Consider the following 25606-nt stretch of genomic DNA (forward strand, 5'->3'; position numbering starts at 1 on the left):
TTTGGGTCCTTTTAAGTCACTTTTAACCATGAGCCAAAGAGTTTTGGCTCCCTAGAAGCATGAAAATGACGATAACGCTGCTCATTTTATCTCCAAAAGTGATGATCCACCTCTGAGAGTCAAAATTAGTTGAAAGATGAAAATTTTCAAAACGGACCATTTTGGTCATCTCAGAGCATTTTCATCAGGACGCGGGTCATCGATCGTTTGGCATGAAAAATTGAACGTTCTCGCATTAACAATAATTTACTCTAAATGTTCTTTATATCTCTTCCCACAGTGAATAAAAACACGTTTTAAGCCATCGAAGTGAGCATTTGGGTCCTTTTAAGTCACTTTTAACCATGAGCCCAATCTTGAGTTTTGGCTCCCTAGAAGCATGAAAATTAAGATAAAGATGCTCATTTTATCTCCAATAGTGATGATCCACCTCTGAGAGTCAAAATTAGTTGAAAGGTGGAAATTTTCAAAACGGACCATTTTGGTCATCTCAGAGCAATTTCATCAGGTCGCGGGTCATCGATCGTTTTGCATGAAAAATTGAACGTTCTTGCATGAACAATAATTTACTCTAAATGTTCTTTATATCTCTTCCCGCAGTGAATAAACACGTTTTAAGCCCTCGAAGTGAGCATTTGGGTTCTTTTAAGTCACTTTTAACCATGAGCCAAATCTTGAGTTTTGCCTCCCTAGAAGCGTGAAAATGACGATAACGATGCTCATTTTATCTCCAAAAGTGATGATCCACCTCTGAGAGTCAAAATTAGTTGAAAGATGAAAACTTTCAAAACGGACCATTTTGGTAATCTCAGAGCAATTTCATCAGATCGCGGGTCATCGATTGTTTTGCCTGAAAAATTGAACGTTCTCGCATGAACATTAATTTACTCTAAATGTTCTTTATATCTCTTCCCGCAGTGAATAAACACGTTTTAAGCCCTCGAAGTGAGCATTTGGTCCTTTTAAGTCACTTTCAACCATGAGTCAAATCTTGAGTTTTGGCTCCCTAGAAGCATGAAAATGACGATACCGATGCTCATTTTATCTCCAAAAGTGATGATCCACCTCTGAGAGTCAAAATTAGTTGAAAGATGAAAACTTTCAAAACGGACCATTTTGGTCACCTCAGAGCAATTTCATCAGGTCGCGGGTCATCGATTGTTTTGCATGAAAAATTGAACGTTCTCGCATGAACATTAATTTACTCTAAATGATGTTTATATCTCTTCCCGCAGTGAATAAACACATTTTAAGCCCTCGAAGTGAGCATTTGGGTCCTTTTAAGTCACTTTTAACCATGAGACAAATCTTGAGTTTTGGCTCCCTAGAAACATGAAAATCACGATAACGCTGCTCATTTTATCTCCAAAAGTGATGATGCACCTCTGAGAGTCAAAATTAGTTGAAAGATGAAAATTTTCAAAACGGACCATTTTGGTCATCTCAGAGCAATTTCATCAGGAAGCGGGTCATCGATTGTTTTGCATGAAAAATTGAACGTTCTCGCATGAACATTAATTTACTCTAAATGATGTTTATATCTCTTCCCGCAGTGAATAAACACATTTTAAGCCCTCGAAGTGAGCATTTGGGTCCTTTTAAGTCACTTTTAACCATGAGACAAATCTTGAGTTTTGGCTCCCTAGAAACATGAAAATGACGATAACGCTGCTCATTTTATCTCCAAAAGTGATGATCCACCTCTGAGAGTCAAAATTAGTTGAAAGATGAAAATTTTCAAAACGGACCATTTTGGTCATCTCAGAGCAATTTCATCAGGTGGTCATCGATTGTTTTGCATGAAAAATTGAACGTTCTCGCATGAACATTAATTTACTCTAAATTTTCTTTATATCTCTTCCCGCAGTGAATAAACACGTTTTAAGCCCTCGAAGTGAGCATTTGGTCCTTTTAAGTCACTTTCAACCATGATTCAAATCTTGAGTTTTGGCTCCCTAGAAGCATGAAAATGATGATAAAGATGCTCATTTTATCTCCAAAAGTGAAAATCCACCTCTGAGAGTCAAAATTAGTTGAAAGATGGAAATTTTCAAAACGGACCATTTTGGTCATCTCAGAGCAATTTCATCAGGTCGCGGGTCATCGATCGTTTTGCATGAAAAATTGAACGTTCTCGCATGAACAATAATTTACTCTAAATGTTCTTTATATCTCTTCCCGCAGTGAATAAACACGTTTTAAGCCCTCGAAGTGAGCATTTGGTCCTTTTAAGTCACTTTCAACCATGAGTCAAATCTTGAGTTTTGGCTCCCTAGAAGCATGAAAATGACGATACCGATGCTCATTTTATCTCCAAAAGTGATGATCCACCCTGAGAGTCAAAATTAGTTGAAAGATGAAAACTTTCAAAACTGACCATTTTGGTCACCTCAGAGCAAGTTCATCAGGTCGCGGGTCATCGATTGTTTTGCATGAAAAATTGAACGTTCTCGCATGAACATTAATTTACTCTAAATGATGTTTATATCTCTTTCCGCAGTGAATAAACACATTTTAAGCCCTCGAAGTGAGCATTTGGGTCCTTTTAAGTCACTTTTAACCATGAGCCAAAGAGTTTTGGCTCCCTAGAAGCATGAAAATGACGATAACGCTGCTCATTTTATCTCCAAAAGTGATGATCCACCTCTGAGAGTCAAAATTAGTTGAAAGATGAAAATTTTCAAAACGGACCATTTTGGTCATCTCAGAGCAATTTCATCAGGACGCGGGTCATCGATCGTTTGGCATGAAAAATTGAACGTTCTCGCATTAACAATAATTTACTCTAAATGTTCTTTATATCTCTTCCCACAGTGAATAAAAACACGTTTTAAGCCATCGAAGTGAGCATTTGGGTCCTTTTAAGTCACTTTTAACCATGAGCCCAATCTTGAGTTTTGGCTCCCTAGAAGCATGAAAATTAAGATAAAGATGCTCATTTTATCTCCAATAGTGATGATCCACCTCTGAGAGTCAAAATTAGTTGAAAGGTGGAAATTTTCAAAACGGACCATTTTGGTCATCTCAGAGCAATTTCATCAGGTCGCGGGTCATCGATCGTTTTGCATGAAAAATTGAACGTTCTTGCATGAACAATAATTTACTCTAAATGTTCTTTATATCTCTTCCCGCAGTGAATAAACACGTTTTAAGCCCTCGAAGTGAGCATTTGGGTTCTTTTAAGTCACTTTTAACCATGAGCCAAATCTTGAGTTTTGCCTCCCTAGAAGCGTGAAAATGACGATAACGATGCTCATTTTATCTCCAAAAGTGATGATCCACCTCTGAGAGTCAAAATTAGTTGAAAGATGAAAACTTTCAAAACGGACCATTTTGGTAATCTCAGAGCAATTTCATCAGATCGCGGGTCATCGATTGTTTTGCCTGAAAAATTGAACGTTCTCGCATGAACATTAATTTACTCTAAATGTTCTTTATATCTCTTCCCGCAGTGAATAAACACGTTTTAAGCCCTCGAAGTGAGCATTTGGTCCTTTTAAGTCACTTTCAACCATGAGTCAAATCTTGAGTTTTGGCTCCCTAGAAGCATGAAAATGACGATACCGATGCTCATTTTATCTCCAAAAGTGATGATCCACCTCTGAGAGTCAAAATTAGTTGAAAGATGAAAACTTTCAAAACGGACCATTTTGGTCACCTCAGAGCAATTTCATCAGGTCGCGGGTCATCGATTGTTTTGCATGAAAAATTGAACGTTCTCGCATGAACATTAATTTACTCTAAATGATGTTTATATCTCTTCCCGCAGTGAATAAACACATTTTAAGCCCTCGAAGTGAGCATTTGGGTCCTTTTAAGTCACTTTTAACCATGAGACAAATCTTGAGTTTTGGCTCCCTAGAAACATGAAAATCACGATAACGCTGCTCATTTTATCTCCAAAAGTGATGATGCACCTCTGAGAGTCAAAATTAGTTGAAAGATGAAAATTTTCAAAACGGACCATTTTGGTCATCTCAGAGCAATTTCATCAGGAAGCGGGTCATCGATTGTTTTGCATGAAAAATTGAACGTTCTCGCATGAACATTAATTTACTCTAAATGATGTTTATATCTCTTCCCGCAGTGAATAAACACATTTTAAGCCCTCGAAGTGAGCATTTGGGTCCTTTTAAGTCACTTTTAACCATGAGACAAATCTTGAGTTTTGGCTCCCTAGAAACATGAAAATGACGATAACGCTGCTCATTTTATCTCCAAAAGTGATGATCCACCTCTGAGAGTCAAAATTAGTTGAAAGATGAAAATTTTCAAAACGGACCATTTTGGTCATCTCAGAGCAATTTCATCAGGTGGTCATCGATTGTTTTGCATGAAAAATTGAACGTTCTCGCATGAACATTAATTTACTCTAAATTTTCTTTATATCTCTTCCCGCAGTGAATAAACACGTTTTAAGCCCTCGAAGTGAGCATTTGGTCCTTTTAAGTCACTTTCAACCATGATTCAAATCTTGAGTTTTGGCTCCCTAGAAGCATGAAAATGATGATAAAGATGCTCATTTTATCTCCAAAAGTGAAAATCCACCTCTGAGAGTCAAAATTAGTTGAAAGATGGAAATTTTCAAAACGGACCATTTTGGTCATCTCAGAGCAATTTCATCAGGTCGCGGGTCATCGATCGTTTTGCATGAAAAATTGAACGTTCTCGCATGAACAATAATTTACTCTAAATGTTCTTTATATCTCTTCCCGCAGTGAATAAACACGTTTTAAGCCCTCGAAGTGAGCATTTGGTCCTTTTAAGTCACTTTCAACCATGAGTCAAATCTTGAGTTTTGGCTCCCTAGAAGCATGAAAATGACGATACCGATGCTCATTTTATCTCCAAAAGTGATGATCCACCCTGAGAGTCAAAATTAGTTGAAAGATGAAAACTTTCAAAACTGACCATTTTGGTCACCTCAGAGCAAGTTCATCAGGTCGCGGGTCATCGATTGTTTTGCATGAAAAATTGAACGTTCTCGCATGAACATTAATTTACTCTAAATGATGTTTATATCTCTTTCCGCAGTGAATAAACACATTTTAAGCCCTCGAAGTGAGCATTTGGGTCCTTTTAAGTCACTTTTAACCATGAGCCAAAGAGTTTTGGCTCCCTAGAAGCATGAAAATGACGATAACGCTGCTCATTTTATCTCCAAAAGTGATGATCCACCTCTGAGAGTCAAAATTAGTTGAAAGATGAAAATTTTCAAAACGGACCATTTTGGTCATCTCAGAGCAATTTCATCAGGACGCGGGTCATCGATCGTTTGGCATGAAAAATTGAACGTTCTCGCATTAACAATAATTTACTCTAAATGTTCTTTATATCTCTTCCCACAGTGAATAAAAACACGTTTTAAGCCATCGAAGTGAGCATTTGGGTCCTTTTAAGTCACTTTTAACCATGAGCCCAATCTTGAGTTTTGGCTCCCTAGAAGCATGAAAATTAAGATAAAGATGCTCATTTTATCTCCAATAGTGATGATCCACCTCTGAGAGTCAAAATTAGTTGAAAGGTGGAAATTTTCAAAACGGACCATTTTGGTCATCTCAGAGCAATTTCATCAGGTCGCGGGTCATCGATCGTTTTGCATGAAAAATTGAACGTTCTTGCATGAACAATAATTTACTCTAAATGTTCTTTATATCTCTTCCCGCAGTGAATAAACACGTTTTAAGCCCTCGAAGTGAGCATTTGGGTTCTTTTAAGTCACTTTTAACCATGAGCCAAATCTTGAGTTTTGCCTCCCTAGAAGCGTGAAAATGACGATAACGATGCTCATTTTATCTCCAAAAGTGATGATCCACCTCTGAGAGTCAAAATTAGTTGAAAGATGAAAACTTTCAAAACGGACCATTTTGGTAATCTCAGAGCAATTTCATCAGGTCGCGGGTCATCGATTGTTTTGCATGAAAAATTGAACGTTCTCGAATGAACATTAATTTACTCTAAATGTTCTTTATATCTCTTCCTGCAGTGAATAAACACGTATTAAGCCCTCGAAGTGAGCATTTGGTCCTTTTAAGTCACTTTCAACCATGAGTCAAATCTTGAGTTTTGGCTCCCTAGAAGCATGAAAATGACGATACCGATGCTCATTTTATCTCCAAAAGTGATGATCCACCTCTGAGAGTCAAAATTAGTTGAAAGATGAAAACTTTCAAAACTGACCATTTTGGTCACCTCAGAGCAATTTCATCAGGTCGCGGGTCATCGATTGTTTTGCATGAAAAATTGAACGTTCTCGCATGAACATTAATTTACTCTAAATGATGTTTATATCTCTTCCCGCAGTGAATAAACACATTTTAAGCCCTCAAAGTGAGCATTTGGGTCCTTTTAAGTCACTTTTAACCATGAGCCAAATCTTGAGTTTTGGCTCCCTAGAAGCATGAAAATGACGATAACACTGCTCATTTTATCTCCAAAAGTGATGATCCACCTCTGAGAGTCAAAATTAGTTGAAAGATGAAAATTTTCAAAACGGACCATTTTGGTCATCTCAGAGCAATTTCATCAGGACGCGGGTCATCGATCGTTTGGCATGAAAAATTGAACGTTCTCGCATTAACAATAATTTACTCTAAATGTTCTTTATATCTCTTCCCACAGTGAATAAACACGTTTTAAGCCATCGAAGTGAGCATTTGGGTCCTTTTAAGTCACTTTTAACCATGAACCCAATCTTGAGTTTTGGCTCCCTAGAAGCATGAAAATTAAGATAAAGATGCTCATTTTATCTCCAATAGTGATGATCCACCTCTGAGAGTCAAAATTAGTTGAAAGATGAAAACTTTCAAAACTGACCATTTTGGTCACCTCAGAGCAATTTCATCAGGTCGCGGGTCATCGATTGTTTTGCATGAAAAATTGAACGTTCTCGCATGAACATTAATTTACTCTAAATGATGTTTATATCTCTTCCCGCAGTGAATAAACACATTTTAAGCCCTCAAAGTGAGCATTTGGGTCCTTTTAAGTCACTTTTAACCATGAGCCAAATCTTGAGTTTTGGCTCCCTAGAAGCATGAAAATGACGATAACACTGCTCATTTTATCTCCAAAAGTGATGATCCACCTCTGAGAGTCAAAATTAGTTGAAAGATGAAAATTTTCAAAACGGACCATTTTGGTCATCTCAGAGCAATTTCATCAGGACGCGGGTCATCGATCGTTTGGCATGAAAAATTGAACGTTCTCGCATTAACAATAATTTACTCTAAATGTTCTTTATATCTCTTCCCACCGTGAATAAACACGTTTTAAGCCATCGAAGTGAGCATTTGGGTCCTTTTAAGTCACTTTTAACCATGAACCCAATCTTGAGTTTTGGCTCCCTAGAAGCATGAAAATTAAGATAAAGATGCTCATTTTATCTCCAATAGTGATGATCCACCTCTGAGAGTCAAAATTAGTTGAAAGGTGGAAAGTTTCAAAACGGACCATTTTAGTCATCTCAGAGCAATTTCATCAGGTCGCGGGTCATCGATCGTTTTGCATGAAAAATTGAACGTTCTTGCATGAACAATAATTTACTCTAAATGTTCTTTATATCTCTTCCCGCAGTGAATAAACACGTTTTAAGCCCTCGAAGTGAGCATTTGGGTTCTTTTAAGTCACTTTTAACCATGAGCCAAATCTTGAGTTTTGCCTCCCTAGAAGCGTGAAAATGACGATAACGATGCTCATTTTATCTCCAAAAGTGATGATCCACCTCTGAGAGTCAAAATTAGTTGAAAGATGAAAACTTTCAAAACGGACCATTTTGGTCATCTCAGAGCAATTTCATCAGGTCGCGGGTCATCGATTGTTTTGCATGAAAAATTGAACGTTCTCGCATGAACATTAATTTACTCTAAATGTTCTTTATATCTCTTCCCGTAGTGAATAAACACATTTTAAGCCCTCGAAGTGAGCATTTGGGTCCTTTTAAGTCACTTTTAACCATGAGCCAAATCTTGAGTTTTGGCTCCCTAGAAGCATGAAAATGACGATAACGATGCTCATTTTATCTCCAAAAGTGATAATCCACCTCTGAGAGTCAAAATTAGTTGAAAGATGAAAACTTTCAAAACGGACCATTTTGGTCATCTCAGAGCAATTTCATCAGGTCGCGGGTCATCGATTGTTTTGCATGAAAAATTGAACGTTCTTGCATGAACATTAATTTACTCTAAATGTTTTTTATATCTCTTCCCGCAGTGAATAAACACGTTTTAAGCCCTCGAAGTGAGCATTTGGGTCCTTTTAAGTCACTTTAAACCATGAGACAAATCTTGAGTTTTGGCTCCCTAGAAGCATGAAAATGACGATAACGATGCTCATTTTATCTCCAAAAGTGATGATCCCCCTCTGAGAGTCAAAATTAGTTGAAAGATGAAAATTTTCAAAACGGACCATTTTGGTCATCTCAGAGCAATTTCATCAGGTCGCGGGTCATCGATTGTTTTGCATGAAAAATTGAACGTTCTCGCATGAACATTAATTTACTGTAAATGTTGTTTATATCTCTTCCCGCAGTGAATAAACACGTTTTAAGCCCTCGAAGTGAGCATTTGGGTCCTTTTAAGTCACTTTTAACCATGAGCCAAATCTTGAGTTTTGGCTCCCCAGAAGCATAAAAATGACTATGAAGATGCTCATTTTATCTCCAAAAGTGAAGATCCACCTCTGAGAGTCAATATTAGTTGAAAGATAAACATTTTCAAAATGGACCATTTTGTTCACCTCAGAGCAATTTCATCAGGTCGCGGGTCATCGATTGTTTTGCATGAAAAATTGAACGTTCTCGCATGAACATTAATTTACTCTAAATGTTGTTTATATCTCTTCCCGCAGTGAATAAACACGTTTTAAGCCCTCGAAGTGAGCATTTGGTCCTTTTAAGTCACTTTCAACCATGAGTCAAATCTTGAGTTTTGGCTCCCTAGAAGCATGAAAATGACGATACCGATGCTCATTTTATCTCCAAAAGTGATGATCCACCTCTGAGAGTCAAAATTAGTTGAAAGATGAAAACTTTCAAAACGGATCATTTTGGTCACCTCAGAGCAATTTCATCGGGTCGCGGGTCATCGATTGTTTTGCATGAAAAATTGAACGTTCTCGCATGAACATTAATTTACTCTAAATGATGTTTATATCTCTTCCCGCAGTGAATAAACACATTTTAAGCCCTCGAAGTGAGCATTTGGGTCCTTTTAAGTCACTTTTAACCATGAGACAAATCTTGAGTTTTGGCTCCCTAGAAACATGAAAATCACGATAACGCTGCTCATTTTATCTCCAAAAGTGATGATCCACCTCTGAGAGTCAAAATTAGTTGAAAGATGAAAACTTTCAAAACGGACCATTTTGGTAATCTCAGAGCAATTTCATCAGGTCGCGGGTCATCGATTGTTTTGCATGAAAAATTGAACGTTCTCGAATGAACATTAATTTACTCTAAATGTTCTTTATATCTCTTCCCGCAGTGAATAAACACATTTTAAGCCCTCGAAGTGAGCATTTGGGTCCTTTTAAGTCACTTTTAACCATGAGACAAATCTTGAGTTTTGGCTCCCTAGAAACATGAAAATGACGATAACGCTGCTCATTTTATCTCCAAAAGTGATGATCCACCTCTGAGAGTCAAAATTAGTTGAAAGATGAAAATTTTCAAAACGGACCATTTTGGTCATCTCAGAGCAATTTCATCAGGTGGTCATCGATTGTTTTGCATGAAAAATTGAACGTTCTCGCATGAACATTAATTTACTCTAAATTTTCTTTATATCTCTTCCCGCAGTGAATAAATACGTTTTAAGCCCTCGAAGTGAGCATTTGGTCCTTTTAAGTCACTTTTAACCATGAGCCAAATCTTGAGTTTTGGCTCCCCAGAAGCTTGAAAATGACGATAACGATGCTCATTTTATCTCCAAAAGTGATGATCCACCTCTGAGAGTCAAAATTAGTTAAAAGATGAAAACTTTCAAAACGGACCATTTTGGTCATCTCAGAGCAATTTCATCAGGTCGCGGGTCATCGATCGTTTTGCATGAAAAATTGAACGTTCTCGCATGAACAATAATTTACTCTAAATGTTCTTTATATCTCTTACCGCAGTGAATAAACACGTTTTAAGCCCTCAACGTGAGCATTTGGGTCCTTTTAAGTCACTTTTAACCATGAGCCAAATCTTGAGTTTTGGCTCCCTAGAAGCATGAAAATGACGATAACGATGCTCATTTTATCTCCAAAAGTGATGATCCACCTCTGAGAGTCAAAATTAGTTGAAAGATGAAAACTTTCAAAACGGACCATTTTGGTCATCTCAGAGCAATTTCATCAGATCGCGGGTCATCGATTGTTTTGCCTGAAAAATTGAACGTTCTCGCATGAACATTAATTTACTTTAAACGTTCTTTATATCTCTTCCCGCAGTGAATAAACACGTTTTAAGCCCTCGAAGTGAGCATTTGGTCCTTTTAAGTCACTTTCAACCATGAGTCAAATCTTGAGTTTTGGCTCCCTAGAAGCATGAAAATGACGATACCGATGCTCATTTTATCTCCAAAAGTGATGATCCACCTCTGAGAGTCAAAATTAGTTGAAAGATGAAAACTTTCAAAACGGACCATTTTGGTCACCTCAGAGCAATTTCATCAGGTCGCGGGTCATCGATTGTTTTGCATGAAAAATTGAACGTTCTCGCATGAACATTAATTTACTCTAAATGATGTTTATATCTCTTCCCGCAGTGAATAAACACATTTTAAGCCCTCGAAGTGAGCATTTGGGTCCTTTTAAGTCACTTTTAACCATGAGACAAATCTTGAGTTTTGGCTCCCTAGAAACATGAAAATCACGATAACGCTGCTCATTTTATCTCCAAAAGTGATGATGCACCTCTGAGAGTCAAAATTAGTTGAAAGATGAAAATTTTCAAAACGGACCATTTTGGTCATCTCAGAGCAATTTCATCAGGAAGCGGGTCATCGATTGTTTTGCATGAAAAATTGAACGTTCTCGCATGAACATTAATTTACTCTAAATGATGTTTATATCTCTTCCCGCAGTGAATAAACACATTTTAAGCCCTCGAAGTGAGCATTTGGGTCCTTTTAAGTCACTTTTAACCATGAGACAAATCTTGAGTTTTGGCTCCCTAGAAACATGAAAATGACGATAACGCTGCTCATTTTATCTCCAAAAGTGATGATCCACCTCTGAGAGTCAAAATTAGTTGAAAGATGAAAATTTTCAAAACGGACCATTTTGGTCATCTCAGAGCAATTTCATCAGGTGGTCATCGATTGTTTTGCATGAAAAATTGAACGTTCTCGCATGAACATTAATTTACTCTAAATTTTCTTTATATCTCTTCCCGCAGTGAATAAATACGTTTTAAGCCCTCGAAGTGAGCATTTGGTCCTTTTAAGTCACTTTCAACCATGATTCAAATCTTGAGTTTTGGCTCCCTAGAAGCATGAAAATGATGATAAAGATGCTCATTTTATCTCCAAAAGTGAAAATCCACCTCTGAGAGTCAAAATTAGTTGAAAGATGGAAATTTTCAAAACGGACCATTTTGGTAATCTCAGAGCAATTTCATCAGGTCGCGGGTCATCGATCGTTTTGCATGAAAAATTGAACGTTCTCGCATGAACATTAATTTACTCTAAATGATGTTTATATCTCTTTCCGCAGTGAATAAACACATTTTAAGCCCTCGAAGTGAGCATTTGGGTCCTTTTAAGTCACTTTTAACCATGAGCCAAAGAGTTTTGGCTCCCTAGAAGCATGAAAATGACGATAACGCTGCTCATTTTATCTCCAAAAGTGATGATCCACCTCTGAGAGTCAAAATTAGATGAAAGATGAAAATTTTCAAAACGGACCATTTTGGTCATCTCAGAGCAATTTCATCAGGACGCGGGTCATCGATCGTTTGGCATGAAAAATTGAACGTTCTCGCATTAACAATAATTTACTCTAAATGTTCTTTATATCTCTTCCCACAGTGAATAAACACGTTTTAAGCCATCGAAGTGAGCATTTGGGTCCTTTTAAGTCACTTTTAACCATGAGCCCAATCTTGAGTTTTGGCTCCCTAGAAGCATGAAAATTAAGATAAAGATGCTCATTTTATCTCCAATAGTGATGATCCACCTCTGAGAGTCAAAATTAGTTGAAAGGTGGAAATTTTCAAAACGGACCATTTTGGTCATCTCAGAGCAATTTCATCAGGAAGCGGGTCATCGATTGTTTTGCATGAAAAATTGAACGTTCTCGCATGAACATTAATTTACTTTAAACGTTCTTTATATCTCTTCCCGCAGTGAATAAACACGTTTTAAGCCCTCGAAGTGAGCATTTGGTCCTTTTAAGTCACTTTCAACCATGAGTCAAATCTTGAGTTTTGGCTCCCTAGAAGCATGAAAATGACGATACCGATGCTCATTTTATCTCCAAAAGTGATGATCCACCTCTGAGAGTCAAAATTAGTTGAAAGATGAAAACTTTCAAAACGGACCATTTTGGTCACCTCAGAGCAATTTCATCAGGTCGCGGGTCATCGATTGTTTTGCATGAAAAATTGAACGTTCTCGCATGAACATTAATTTACTCTAAATGATGTTTATATCTCTTCCCGCAGTGAATAAACACATTTTAAGCCCTCGAAGTGAGCATTTGGGTCCTTTTAAGTCACTTTTAACCATGAGACAAATCTTGAGTTTTGGCTCCCTAGAAACATGAAAATCACGATAACGCTGCTCATTTTATCTCCAAAAGTGATGATGCACCTCTGAGAGTCAAAATTAGTTGAAAGATGAAAATTTTCAAAACGGACCATTTTGGTCATCTCAGAGCAATTTCATCAGGAAGCGGGTCATCGATTGTTTTGCATGAAAAATTGAACGTTCTCGCATGAACATTAATTTACTCTAAATGATGTTTATATCTCTTCCCGCAGTGAATAAACACATTTTAAGCCCTCGAAGTGAGCATTTGGGTCCTTTTAAGTCACTTTTAACCATGAGACAAATCTTGAGTTTTGGCTCCCTAGAAACATGAAAATGACGATAACGCTGCTCATTTTATCTCCAAAAGTGATGATCCACCTCTGAGAGTCAAAATTAGTTGAAAGATGAAAATTTTCAAAACGGACCATTTTGGTCATCTCAGAGCAATTTCATCAGGTGGTCATCGATTGTTTTGCATGAAAAATTGAACGTTCTCGCATGAACATTAATTTACTCTAAATTTTCTTTATATCTCTTCCCGCAGTGAATAAATACGTTTTAAGCCCTCGAAGTGAGCATTTGGTCCTTTTAAGTCACTTTCAACCATGATTCAAATCTTGAGTTTTGGCTCCCTAGAAGCATGAAAATGATGATAAAGATGCTCATTTTATCTCCAAAAGTGAAAATCCACCTCTGAGAGTCAAAATTAGTTGAAAGATGGAAATTTTCAAAACGGACCATTTTGGTAATCTCAGAGCAATTTCATCAGGTCGCGGGTCATCGATCGTTTTGCATGAAAAATTGAACGTTCTCGCATGAACATTAATTTACTCTAAATGATGTTTATATCTCTTTCCGCAGTGAATAAACACATTTTAAGCCCTCGAAGTGAGCATTTGGGTCCTTTTAAGTCACTTTTAACCATGAGCCAAAGAGTTTTGGCTCCCTAGAAGCATGAAAATGACGATAACGCTGCTCATTTTATCTCCAAAAGTGATGATCCACCTCTGAGAGTCAAAATTAGATGAAAGATGAAAATTTTCAAAACGGACCATTTTGGTCATCTCAGAGCAATTTCATCAGGACGCGGGTCATCGATCGTTTGGCATGAAAAATTGAACGTTCTCGCATTAACAATAATTTACTCTAAATGTTCTTTATATCTCTTCCCACAGTGAATAAACACGTTTTAAGCCATCGAAGTGAGCATTTGGGTCCTTTTAAGTCACTTTTAACCATGAGCCCAATCTTGAGTTTTGGCTCCCTAGAAGCATGAAAATTAAGATAAAGATGCTCATTTTATCTCCAATAGTGATGATCCACCTCTGAGAGTCAAAATTAGTTGAAAGGTGGAAATTTTCAAAACGGACCATTTTGGTCATCTCAGAGCAATTTCATCAGGTCGCGGGTCATCGATCGTTTTGCATGAAAAATTGAACGTTCTTGCATAAACAATAATTTACTCTAAATGTTCTTTATATCTCTTCCCGCAGTGAATAAACACGTTTTAAGCCCTCGAAGTGAGCATTTGGGTTCTTTTAAGTCACTTTTAACCATGAGCCAAATCTTGAGTTTTGCCTCCCTAGAAGCGTGAAAATGACGATAACGATGCTCATTTTATCTCCAAAAGTGATGATCCACCTCTGAGAGTCAAAATTAGTTGAAAGATGAAAACTTTCAAAACGGACCATTTTGGTAATCTTAGAGCAATTTCATCAGGTCGCGGGTCATCGATTGTTTTGCATGAAAAATTGAACGTTCTCGAATGAACATTAATTTACTCTAAATGTTCTTTATATCTCTTCCTGCAGTGAATAAACACGTTTTAAGCCCTCGAAGTGAGCATTTGGTCCTTTTAAGTCACTTTCAACCATGAGTCAAATCTTGAGTTTTGGCTCCCTAGAAGCATGAAAATGACGATACCGATGCTCATTTTATCTCCAAAAGTGATGATCCACCTCTGAGAGTCAAAATTAGTTGAAAGATGAAAACTTTCAAAACTGACCATTTTGGTCACCTCAGAGCAATTTCATCAGGTCGCGGGTCATCGATTGTTTTGCATGAAAAATTGAACGTTCTCGCATGAACATTAATTTACTCTAAATGATGTTTATATCTCTTCCCGCAGTGAATAAACACATTTTAAGCCCTCAAAGTGAGCATTTGGGTCCTTTTAAGTCACTTTTAACCATGAGCCAAATCTTGAGTTTTGGCTCCCTAGAAGCATGAAAATGACGATAACACTGCTCATTTTATCTCCAAAAGTGATGATCCACCTCTGAGAGTCAAAATTAGTTGAAAGATGAAAATTTTCAAAACGGACCATTTTGGTCATCTCAGAGCAATTTCATCAGGACGCGGGTCATCGATCGTTTGGCATGAAAAATTGAACGTTCTCGCATTAACAATAATTTACTCTAAATGTTCTTTATATCTCTTCCCACAGTGAATAAACACGTTTTAAGCCATCGAAGTGAGCATTTGGGTCCTTTTAAGTCACTTTTAACCATGAACCCAATCTTGAGTTTTGGCTCCCTAGAAGCATGAAAATTAAGATAAAGATGCTCATTTTATCTCCAATAGTGATGATCCACCTCTGAGAGTCAAAATTAGTTGAAAGATGAAAACTTTCAAAACTGACCATTTTGGTCACCTCAGAGCAATTTCATCAGGTCGCGGGTCATCGATTGTTTTGCATGAAAAATTGAACGTTCTCGCATGAACATTAATTTACTCTAAATGATGTTTATATCTCTTTCCGCAGTGAATAAACACATTTTAAGCCCTCAAAGTGAGCATTTGGGTCCTTTTAAGTCACTTTTAACCATGAGCCAAATCTTGAGTTTTGGCTCCCTAGAAGCATGAAAATGACGATAACGATGCTCATTTTATCTCCAAAAGTGATGATCCACCTCTGAGAGTCAAAATTAGTTGAAAGATGAAAACTTTCAAAACGGACCATTTTGGTCATCTCAGAGCAATTTCATCAGATCGCGGGTCATCGATTGTTTTGCCTGAAAAATTGAACGTTCTCGCATGAACATTAATTTACTCTAAATGTTCTTTATATCTCTTCCCGCAGTGAATAAACACGTTTTAAGCCCTCGAAGTGAGCATTTGGTCCTTTTAAGTCACTTTCAACCATGAGTCAAATCTTGAGTTTTGGCTCCCTAGAAGCATGAAAATGACGATACCGATGCTCATTTTATCTCCAAAAGTGATGATCCACCTCTGAGAGTCAAAATTAGTTGAAAGATGAAAACTTTCAAAACGGACCATTTTGGTCACCTCAGAGCAATTTCATCAGGTCGCGGGTCATCGATTGTTTTGCATGAAAAATTGAACGTTCTCGCATGAACATTAATTTACTCTAAATGATGTTTATATCTCTTCCCGCAGTGAATAAACACATTTTAAGCCCTCGAAGTGAGCATTTGGGTCCTTTTAAGTCACTTTTAACCATGAGACAAATCTTGAGTTTTGGCTCCCTAGAAACATGAAAATCACGATAACGCTGCTCATTTTATCTCCAAAAGTGATGATGCACCTCTGAGAGTCAAAATTAGTTGAAAGATGAAAATTTTCAAAACGGACCATTTTGGTCATCTCAGAGCAATTTCATCAGGAAGCGGGTCATCGATTGTTTTGCATGAAAAATTGAACGTTCTCGCATGAACATTAATTTACTCTAAATGATGTTTATATCTCTTCCCGCAGTGAATAAACACATTTTAAGCCCTCGAAGTGAGCATTTGGGTCCTTTTAAGTCACTTTTAACCATGAGACAAATCTTGAGTTTTGGCTCCCTAGAAACATGAAAATGACGATAACGCTGCTCATTTTATCTCCAAAAGTGATGATCCACCTCTGAGAGTCAAAATTAGTTGAAAGATGAAAATTTTCAAAACGGACCATTTTGGTCATCTCAGAGCAATTTCATCAGGTGGTCATCGATTGTTTTGCATGAAAAATTGAACGTTCTCGCATGAACATTAATTTACTCTAAATTTTCTTTATATCTCTTCCCGCAGTGAATAAACACGTTTTAAGCCCTCGAAGTGAGCATTTGGTCCTTTTAAGTCACTTTCAACCATGATTCAAATCTTGAGTTTTGGCTCCCTAGAAGCATGAAAATGATGATAAAGATGCTCATTTTATCTCCAAAAGTGAAAATCCACCTCTGAGAGTCAAAATTAGTTGAAAGATGGAAATTTTCAAAACGGACCATTTTGGTCATCTCAGAGCAATTTCATCAGGTCGCGGGTCATCGATCGTTTTGCATGAAAAATTGAACGTTCTCGCATGAACAATAATTTACTCTAAATGTTCTTTATATCTCTTCCCGCAGTGAATAAACACGTTTTAAGCCCTCGAAGTGAGCATTTGGTCCTTTTAAGTCACTTTCAACCATGAGTCAAATCTTGAGTTTTGGCTCCCTAGAAGCATGAAAATGACGATACCGATGCTCATTTTATCTCCAAAAGTGATGATCCACCCTGAGAGTCAAAATTAGTTGAAAGATGAAAACTTTCAAAACTGACCATTTTGGTCACCTCAGAGCAAGTTCATCAGGTCGCGGGTCATCGATTGTTTTGCATGAAAAATTGAACGTTCTCGCATGAACATTAATTTACTCTAAATGATGTTTATATCTCTTTCCGCAGTGAATAAACACATTTTAAGCCCTCGAAGTGAGCATTTGGGTCCTTTTAAGTCACTTTTAACCATGAGCCAAAGAGTTTTGGCTCCCTAGAAGCATGAAAATGACGATAACGCTGCTCATTTTATCTCCAAAAGTGATGATCCACCTCTGAGAGTCAAAATTAGTTGAAAGATGAAAATTTTCAAAACGGACCATTTTGGTCATCTCAGAGCAATTTCATCAGGACGCGGGTCATCGATCGTTTGGCATGAAAAATTGAACGTTCTCGCATTAACAATAATTTACTCTAAATGTTCTTTATATCTCTTCCCACAGTGAATAAAAACACGTTTTAAGCCATCGAAGTGAGCATTTGGGTCCTTTTAAGTCACTTTTAACCATGAGCCCAATCTTGAGTTTTGGCTCCCTAGAAGCATGAAAATTAAGATAAAGATGCTCATTTTATCTCCAATAGTGATGATCCACCTCTGAGAGTCAAAATTAGTTGAAAGGTGGAAATTTTCAAAACGGACCATTTTGGTCATCTCAGAGCAATTTCATCAGGTCGCGGGTCATCGATCGTTTTGCATGAAAAATTGAACGTTCTTGCATGAACAATAATTTACTCTAAATGTTCTTTATATCTCTTCCCGCAGTGAATAAACACGTTTTAAGCCCTCGAAGTGAGCATTTGGGTCCTTTTAAGTCACTTTTAACCATGAGCCAAATCTTGAGTTTTGCCTCCCTAGAAGCGTGAAAATGACGATAACGATGCTCATTTTATCTCCAAAAGTGATGATCCACCTCTGAGAGTCAAAATTAGTTGAAAGATGAAAACTTTCAAAACGGACCATTTTGGTAATCTCAGAGCAATTTCATCAGGTCGCGGGTCATCGATTGTTTTGCATGAAAAATTGAACGTTCTCGAATGAACATTAATTTACTCTAAATGTTCTTTATATCTCTTCCTGCAGTGAATAAACACGTATTAAGCCCTCGAAGTGAGCATTTGGTCCTTTTAAGTCACTTTCAACCATGAGTCAAATCTTGAGTTTTGGCTCCCTAGAAGCATGAAAATGACGATACCGATGCTCATTTTATCTCCAAAAGTGATGATCCACCTCTGAGAGTCAAAATTAGTTGAAAGATGAAAACTTTCAAAACTGACCATTTTGGTCACCTCAGAGCAATTTCATCAGGTCGCGGGTCATCGATTGTTTTGCATGAAAAATTGAACGTTCTCGCATGAACATTAATTTACTCTAAATGATGTTTATATCTCTTCCCGCAGTGAATAAACACATTTTAAGCCCTCAAAGTGAGCATTTGGGTCCTTTTAAGTCACTTTTAACCATGAGCCAAATCTTGAGTTTTGGCTCCCTAGAAGCATGAAAATGACGATAACACTGCTCATTTTATCTCCAAAAGTGATGATCCACCTCTGAGAGTCAAAATTAGTTGAAAGATGAAAATTTTCAAAACGGACCATTTTGGTCATCTCAGAGCAATTTCATCAGGACGCGGGTCATCGATCGTTTGGCATGAAAAATTGAACGTTCTCGCATTAACAATAATTTACTCTAAATGTTCTTTATATCTCTTCCCACAGTGAATAAACACGTTTTAAGCCATCGAAGTGAGCATTTGGGTCCTTTTAAGTCACTTTTAACCATGAACCCAATCTTGAGTTTTGGCTCCCTAGAAGCATGAAAATTAAGATAAAGATGCTCATTTTATCTCCAATAGTGATGATCCACCTCTGAGAGTCAAAATTAGTTGAAAGATGAAAACTTTCAAAACTGACCATTTTGGTCACCTCAGAGCAATTTCATCAGGTCGCGGGTCATCGATTGTTTTGCATGAAAAATTGAACGTTCTCGCATGAACATTAATTTACTCTAAATGATGTTTATATCTCTTCCCGCAGTGAATAAACACATTTTAAGCCCTCAAAGTGAGCATTTGGGTCCTTTTAAGTCACTTTTAACCATGAGCCAAATCTTGAGTTTTGGCTCCCTAGAAGCATGAAAATGACGATAACACTGCTCATTTTATCTCCAAAAGTGATGATCCACCTCTGAGAGTCAAAATTAGTTGAAAGATGAAAATTTTCAAAACGGACCATTTTGGTCATCTCAGAGCAATTTCATCAGGACGCGGGTCATCGATCGTTTGGCATGAAAAATTGAACGTTCTCGCATTAACAATAATTTACTCTAAATGTTCTTTATATCTCTTCCCACCGTGAATAAACACGTTTTAAGCCATCGAAGTGAGCATTTGGGTCCTTTTAAGTCACTTTTAACCATGAACCCAATCTTGAGTTTTGGCTCCCTAGAAGCATGAAAATTAAGATAAAGATGCTCATTTTATCTCCAATAGTGATGATCCACCTCTGAGAGTCAAAATTAGTTGAAAGGTGGAAAGTTTCAAAACGGACCATTTTAGTCATCTCAGAGCAATTTCATCAGGTCGCGGGTCATCGATCGTTTTGCATGAAAAATTGAACGTTCTTGCATGAACAATAATTTACTCTAAATGTTCTTTATATCTCTTCCCGCAGTGAATAAACACGTTTTAAGCCCTCGAAGTGAGCATTTGGGTTCTTTTAAGTCACTTTTAACCATGAGCCAAATCTTGAGTTTTGCCTCCCTAGAAGCGTGAAAATGACGATAACGATGCTCATTTTATCTCCAAAAGTGATGATCCACCTCTGAGAGTCAAAATTAGTTGAAAGATGAAAACTTTCAAAACGGACCATTTTGGTCATCTCAGAGCAATTTCATCAGGTCGCGGGTCATCGATTGTTTTGCATGAAAAATTGAACGTTCTCGCATGAACATTAATTTACTCTAAATGTTCTTTATATCTCTTCCCGTAGTGAATAAACACATTTTAAGCCCTCGAAGTGAGCATTTGGGTCCTTTTAAGTCACTTTTAACCATGAGCCAAATCTTGAGTTTTGGCTCCCTAGAAGCATGAAAATGACGATAACGATGCTCATTTTATCTCCAAAAGTGATAATCCACCTCTGAGAGTCAAAATTAGTTGAAAGATGAAAACTTTCAAAACGGACCATTTTGGTCATCTCAGAGCAATTTCATCAGGTCGCGGGTCATCGATTGTTTTGCATGAAAAATTGAACGTTCTTGCATGAACATTAATTTACTCTAAATGTTTTTTATATCTCTTCCCGCAGTGAATAAACACGTTTTAAGCCCTCGAAGTGAGCATTTGGGTCCTTTTAAGTCACTTTAAACCATGAGACAAATCTTGAGTTTTGGCTCCCTAGAAGCATGAAAATGACGATAACGATGCTCATTTTATCTCCAAAAGTGATGATCCCCCTCTGAGAGTCAAAATTAGTTGAAAGATGAAAAGTTTCAAAACGGACCATTTTGGTCATCTCAGAGCAATTTCATCAGGTCGCGGGTCATCGATTGTTTTGCATGAAAAATTGAACGTTCTCGCATGAACATTAATTTACTGTAAATGTTGTTTATATCTCTTCCCGCAGTGAATAAACACGTTTTAAGCCCTCGAAGTGAGCATTTGGGTCCTTTTAAGTCACTTTTAACCATGAGCCAAATCTTGAGTTTTGGCTCCCCAGAAGCATAAAAATGACTATGAAGATGCTCATTTTATCTCCAAAAGTGAAGATCCACCTCTGAGAGTCAATATTAGTTGAAAGATAAACATTTTCAAAATGGACCATTTTGTTCACCTCAGAGCAATTTCATCAGGTCGCGGGTCATCGATTGTTTTGCATGAAAAATTGAACGTTCTCGCATGAACATTAATTTACTCTAAATGTTGTTTATATCTCTTCCCGCAGTGAATAAACACGTTTTAAGCCCTCGAAGTGAGCATTTGGTCCTTTTAAGTCACTTTCAACCATGAGTCAAATCTTGAGTTTTGGCTCCCTAGAAGCATGAAAATGACGATACCGATGCTCATTTTATCTCCAAAAGTGATGATCCACCTCTGAGAGTCAAAATTAGTTGAAAGATGAAAACTTTCAAAACGGATCATTTTGGTCACCTCAGAGCAATTTCATCGGGTCGCGGGTCATCGATTGTTTTGCATGAAAAATTGAACGTTCTCGCATGAACATTAATTTACTCTAAATGATGTTTATATCTCTTCCCGCAGTGAATAAACACATTTTAAGCCCTCGAAGTGAGCATTTGGGTCCTTTTAAGTCACTTTTAACCATGAGACAAATCTTGAGTTTTGGCTCCCTAGAAACATGAAAATCACGATAACGCTGCTCATTTTATCTCCAAAAGTGATGATCCACCTCTGAGAGTCAAAATTAGTTGAAAGATGAAAACTTTCAAAACGGACCATTTTGGTAATCTCAGAGCAATTTCATCAGGTCGCGGGTCATCGATTGTTTTGCATGAAAAATTGAACGTTCTCGAATGAACATTAATTTACTCTAAATGTTCTTTATATCTCTTCCCGCAGTGAATAAACACGTTTTAAGCCCTCGAAGTGAGCATTTGGGTCCTTTTAAGTCACTTTTAACCATGAGCCAAATCCTGAGTTTTGGCTCCCTAGAAGCATGAAAATGACGATAACGATGCTCATTTTATCTCCAAAAGTGATGATCCACCTCTGAGAGTCAAAATTAGTTGAAAGATGAAAACTTTCAAAACGGACCATTTTGGTCATCTCAGAGCAATTTCATCAGACCGCGGGTCATCGATTGTTTTGCATGAAAAATTGAACGTTCTCGCATGAACATTAATTTACTCTAAATGTTCTTTATATCTTTTCCCGCAGTGAATAAACACGTTTTAAGCCCTAGAAGTGAGCATTTGGTCCTTTTAAGTCACTTTCAACCATGAGTCAAATCTTGAGTTTTGGCTCCCTAGAAGCATGAAAATGACGATACCGATGCTCATTTTATCTCCAAAAGTGATGATCCACCTCTGAGAGTCAAAATTAGTTGAAAGATGAAAACTTTCAAAACTGACCATTTTGGTCACCTCAGAGCAATTTCATCAGGTCGCGGGTCATCGATTGTTTTGCATGAAAAATTGAACGTTCTCGCATGAACATTAATTTACTCTAAATGATGTTTATATCTCTTCCCGCAGTGAATAAACACATTTTAAGCCCTCAAAGTGAGCATTTGGGTCCTTTTAAGTCACTTTTAACCATGAGCCAAATCTTGAGTTTTGGCTCCCTAGAAGCATGAAAATGACGATAACACTGCTCATTTTATCTCCAAAAGTGATGATCCACCTCTGAGAGTCAAAATTAGTTGAAAGATGAAAATTTTCAAAACGGACCATTTTGGTCATCTCAGAGCAATTTCATCAGGACGCGGGTCATCGATCGTTTGGCATGAAAAATTGAACGTTCTCGCATTAACAATAATTTACTCTAAATGTTCTTTATATCTCTTCCCACAGTGAATAAACACGTTTTAAGCCATCGAAGTGAGCATTTGGGTCCTTTTAAGTCACTTTTAACCATGAACCCAATCTTGAGTTTTGGCTCCCTAGAAGCATGAAAATTAAGATAAAGATGCTCATTTTATCTCCAATAGTGATGATCCACCTCTGAGAGTCAAAATTAGTTGAAAGATGAAAACTTTCAAAACTGACCATTTTGGTCACCTCTGAGCAATTTCATCAGGTCGCGGGGTCATCGATTGTTTTGCATGAAAAATTGAACGTTCTCGCATGAACATTAATTTACTCTAAATGATGTTTATATCTCTTCCCGCAGTGAATAAACACATTTTAAGCCCTCAAAGTGAGCATTTGGGTCCTTTTAAGTCACTTTTAACCATGAGCCAAATCTTGAGTTTTGGCTCCCTAGAAGCATGAAAATGACGATAACACTGCTCATTTTATCTCCAAAAGTGATGATCCACCTCTGAGAGTCAAAATTAGTTGAAAGATGAAAATTTTCAAAACGGACCATTTTGGTCATCTCAGAGCAATTTCATCAGGACGCGGGTCATCGATCGTTTGGCATGAAAAATTGAACGTTCTCGCATTAACAATAATTTACTCTAAATGTTCTTTATATCTCTTCCCACAGTGAATAAACACGTTTTAAGCCATCGAAGTGAGCATTTGGGTCCTTTTAAGTCACTTTTAACCATGAACCCAATCTTGAGTTTTGGCTCCCTAGAAGCATGAAAATTAAGATAAAGATGCTCATTTTATCTCCAATAGTGATGATCCACCTCTGAGAGTCAAAATTAGTTGAAAGGTGGAAAGTTTCAAAACGGACCATTTTAGTCATCTCAGAGCAATTTCATCAGGTCGCGGGTCATCGATTGTTTTGCATGAAAAATTGAACGTTCTTGCATGAACATTAATTTACTCTAAATGTTTTTTATATCTCTTCCCGCAGTGAATAAACACGTTTTAAGCCCTCGAAGTGAGCATTTGGGTCCTTTTAAGTCACTTTTAACCATGAGCCAAATCTTGAGTTTTGGCTCCCCAGAAGCATAAAAATGACTATGAAGATGCTCATTTTATCTCCAAAAGTGAAGATCCACCTCTGAGAGTCAATATTAGTTGAAAGATAAACATTTTCAAAATGGACCATTTTGTTCACCTCAGAGCAATTTCATCAGGTCGCGGGTCATCGATTGTTTTGCATGAAAAATTGAACGTTCTCGCATGAACATTTATTTACTCTAAATGTTGTTTATATCTCTTCCCGCAGTGAATAAACACGTTTTAAGCCCTCGAAGTGAGCATTTGGTCCTTTTAAGTCACTTTCAACCATGAGTCAAATCTTGAGTTTTGGCTCCCTAGAAGCATGAAAATGACGATACCGATGCTCATTTTATCTCCAAAAGTGATGATCCACCTCTGAGAGTCAAAATTAGTTGAAAGATGAAAACTTTCAAAACTGATCATTTTGGTCACCTCAGAGCAATTTCATCGGGTCGCGGGTCATCGATTGTTTTGCATGAAAAATTGAACGTTCTCGCATGAACATTAATTTACTCTAAATGATGTTTATATCTCTTCCCGCAGTGAATAAACACATTTTAAGCCCTCGAAGTGAGCATTTGGGTCCTTTTAAGTCACTTTTAACCATGAGACAAATCTTGAGTTTTGGCTCCCTAGAAACATGAAAATCACGATAACGCTGCTCATTTTATCTCCAAAAGTGATGATCCACCTCTGAGAGTCAAAATTAGTTGAAAGATGAAAACTTTCAAAACGGACCATTTTGGTAATCTCAGAGTAATTTCATCAGGTCGCGGGTCATCGATTGTTTTACATGAAAAATTGAACGTTCTCGAATGAACATTAATTTACTCTAAATGTTCTTTATATCTCTTCCCGCAGTGAATAAACACGTTTTAAGCCCTCGAAGTGAGCATTTGGGTCCTTTTAAGTCACTTTTAACCATGAGCCAAATCCTGAGTTTTGGCTCCCTAGAAGCATGAAAATGACGATAACGATGCTCATTTTATCTCCAAAAGTGATGATCCACCTCTGAGAGTCAAAATTAGTTGAAAGATGAAAACTTTCAAAACGGACCATTTTGGTCATCTCAGAGCAATTTCATCAGACCGCGGGTCATCGATTGTTTTGCATGAAAAATTGAACGTTCTCGCATGAACATTAATTTACTCTAAATGTTCTTTATATCTTTTCCCGCAGTGAATAAACACGTTTTAAGCCCTCGAAGTGAGCATTTGGTCCTTTTAAGTCACTTTCAACCATGAGTCAAATCTTGAGTTTTGGCTCCCTAGAAGCATGAAAATGACGATACCGATGCTCATTTTATCTCCAAAAGTGATGATCCACCTCTGAGAGTCAAAATTAGTTGAAAGATGAAAACTTTCAAAACTGACCATTTTGGTCACCTCAGAGCAATTTCATCAGGTCGCGGGTCATTGATTGTTTTGCATGAAAAATTGAACGTTCTCGCATGAACATTAATTTACTCTAAATGATGTTTATATCTCTTCCTGCAGTGAATAAACACATTTTAAGCCCTCAAAGTGAGCATTTGGGTCCTTTTAAGTCACTTTTAACCATGAGCCAAATCTTGAGTTTTGGCTCCCTAGAAGCATGAAAATGACGATAACACTGCTCATTTTATCTCCAAAAGTGATGATCCACCTCTGAGAGTCAAAATTAGTTGAAAGATGAAAATTTTCAAAACGGACCATTTTGGTCATCTCAGAGCAATTTCATCAGGACGCGGGTCATCGATCGTTTGGCATGAAAAATTGAAC

This window comes from Lissotriton helveticus, chromosome 8, assembly GCF_964261635.1.
Source record: "Lissotriton helveticus chromosome 8, aLisHel1.1, whole genome shotgun sequence".
Classification (NCBI taxonomy): Eukaryota; Metazoa; Chordata; class Amphibia; order Caudata; family Salamandridae; genus Lissotriton; species Lissotriton helveticus.